The sequence below is a fragment of the Octopus bimaculoides genome, chromosome 23 (genome assembly GCF_001194135.2).
Source record: "Octopus bimaculoides isolate UCB-OBI-ISO-001 chromosome 23, ASM119413v2, whole genome shotgun sequence".
Lineage (NCBI taxonomy): Eukaryota > Metazoa > Mollusca > Cephalopoda > Octopoda > Octopodidae > Octopus > Octopus bimaculoides.
Genome location: NC_069003.1, coordinates 30,980,310 through 30,982,307, shown reverse-complemented (window position 1 = coordinate 30,982,307; position 1,998 = coordinate 30,980,310). Strand labels below are relative to the sequence as shown.

The 1,998-nt window shown below is 35.5% G+C and overlaps 1 protein-coding gene across 4 annotated transcripts in view; it reads left to right on the top strand.

Moving 5' to 3' along the window:
* The window catches only part of LOC106870412 (otoferlin), a 360,495-nt gene that overhangs the window by 26,795 nt on the left and 331,702 nt on the right, over nt 1–1,998 (top strand). The gene's annotated exons all lie outside the window — the stretch shown is intronic.

The following is a 1,998-nucleotide window of genomic DNA, read 5'->3' as shown; positions in this document are numbered from 1 at the left end:
TCGTTTTGTGGGGGGGGGGGTTATTTCTGTTTTGGTTACAAATCAGATTTCCAAAGAACTATCAAAGTTACAACTTATTACTGCTAATACGTGTTTTTTTTTTTCAGAGAAAACATGTAATATGTAGCATTTAATAACAGTGTTATTAGTTCCTACCTTTGAATGAGGCCCCACCTTAAAAGATTTAGTCCAAGCCTGACCAACTCAAATTGCATTGTGGGCCACTTTAATCACAGAAAGTGTTTTGAGGGGCCGCTTGTATACTTTACGCCCTAATAGTCAAATAATCAAATAACAGAATCAAGAATTTTTTATATTTTTCGTTTGTTTAAAATTATAAAACTGTAGGCTATTGCTTTATTGGTGTACAGAGTCATCAAGGCCATCACCATTAAGGAAACATTCAGAAAAGAAGTAACTAATTTCTCAGATACAAGACGAAGTCGGTGATGACTTTTTCTCACCTTACTTAACTTAATGATTCTATGACAATATCAGCTCCTCTGCACTTCCTTGTTGCATACCATCTCAGTCCAGTTATCTCTCCATCTCTCCTAAATCTGCCCTAACCACTAAAACCAATTCTTTCTCCCTAGAGCATTAAACCTTTGGAATTCTCTGATATTTGTACGAGGGATGCTGAAAAGTTCCTGGCTTTAGGTAAAGAAAAATATCAGAGAATCAGTTTAATTATGATTTTATTCAACATATACCCCACTCAGATTCACACACTGATTGCAGGGGTCCTACAGTTTCTCTAAGCCCTGTAAAAGAACTCGGAAGGCTGGGCCTCCAACCAGGCCTTTCGCAATACCCTTAAAGCCAGAAACTTATCAGCACTCCTTTGCAAGTTTCCAGAATACATTGACATACAACTGTTGAAGTTCAACATCAAACACAATGAGCTCACCAACCGCAAAGAGTGTGCAAATGCCATCAGTACAGCGTCTTTCGCTAAGTTAAAGCCATTAAGCAAAAAGAAACAGATATTTAGCTTGCAAATGGGGATCCATTAACGCATAACATTTTTGTTATGCCTCAGTTATGGGAGAAGAGAAGCACAGGGGAGGATCTCTGACACTGATGGCCAAGAACGAGAGGACTGAGGAAGATAATGAATTAAGCGTTACTGCGGTGTTCTGTGTGTGTGTGTGTGTGTGTTTGTGTGTGTGTGTGTGTGTGTGTGTTTGTGTGAAAGATAAACTCATTTGACCAACCAGTTGGTGGTTCATTACCTGGACAAATGGGTTGTCACAGATAAAGAGGAAGAGATAAAAGAAGTTCCTGCATTACAGATAGCATACATGATCAATGTATAGTGTTTCACTGTGTGTATGTGTATGTGCGTGTAAATATATATATATACACGCATATATATATGTATGTATATATATGTATATATGTGTGTGTGTGTGTGTGTGTATACACACACATATACATATGTATATATTACATGTATAGATCATAAACATTATACATATATGATATATATATATATATATATATATACACACACACACACACATACATAATACATAGATATCTTTAGGGATGGATTAATGGATGGAAGACAACTCAATAATGTGTAAGACCATTGCTTTCTTAATGAGCTGCATAGCAAACATGGCCTTTTTAACGAAGCTGATAAACTGCTGCTTCCACTAAAACTGTTATACAAATATCTCTTGTGAGTAACATGCAATGCCAAATCTTTGCAATTAGAATTATGAACATGTATCTCTTCAGATCGACGAGAGAATTTTGCATGTTAAATGTGATTCTGTTCAAAATGTCCTGATGCATTGAGTAAAACTCTTTTTGTCTATGATATCCTGTTGATTGCATATTTTTTATCTAATTTTCTGCATTGATATGGTGTGGTTAGCCATAACCTGAAGTATACCTGAGAGCTACCATAGTACCCACCTGGATAATCTTATCCCTATACACTCACATTGTATATATATATATATATATATATATATATATATATATATA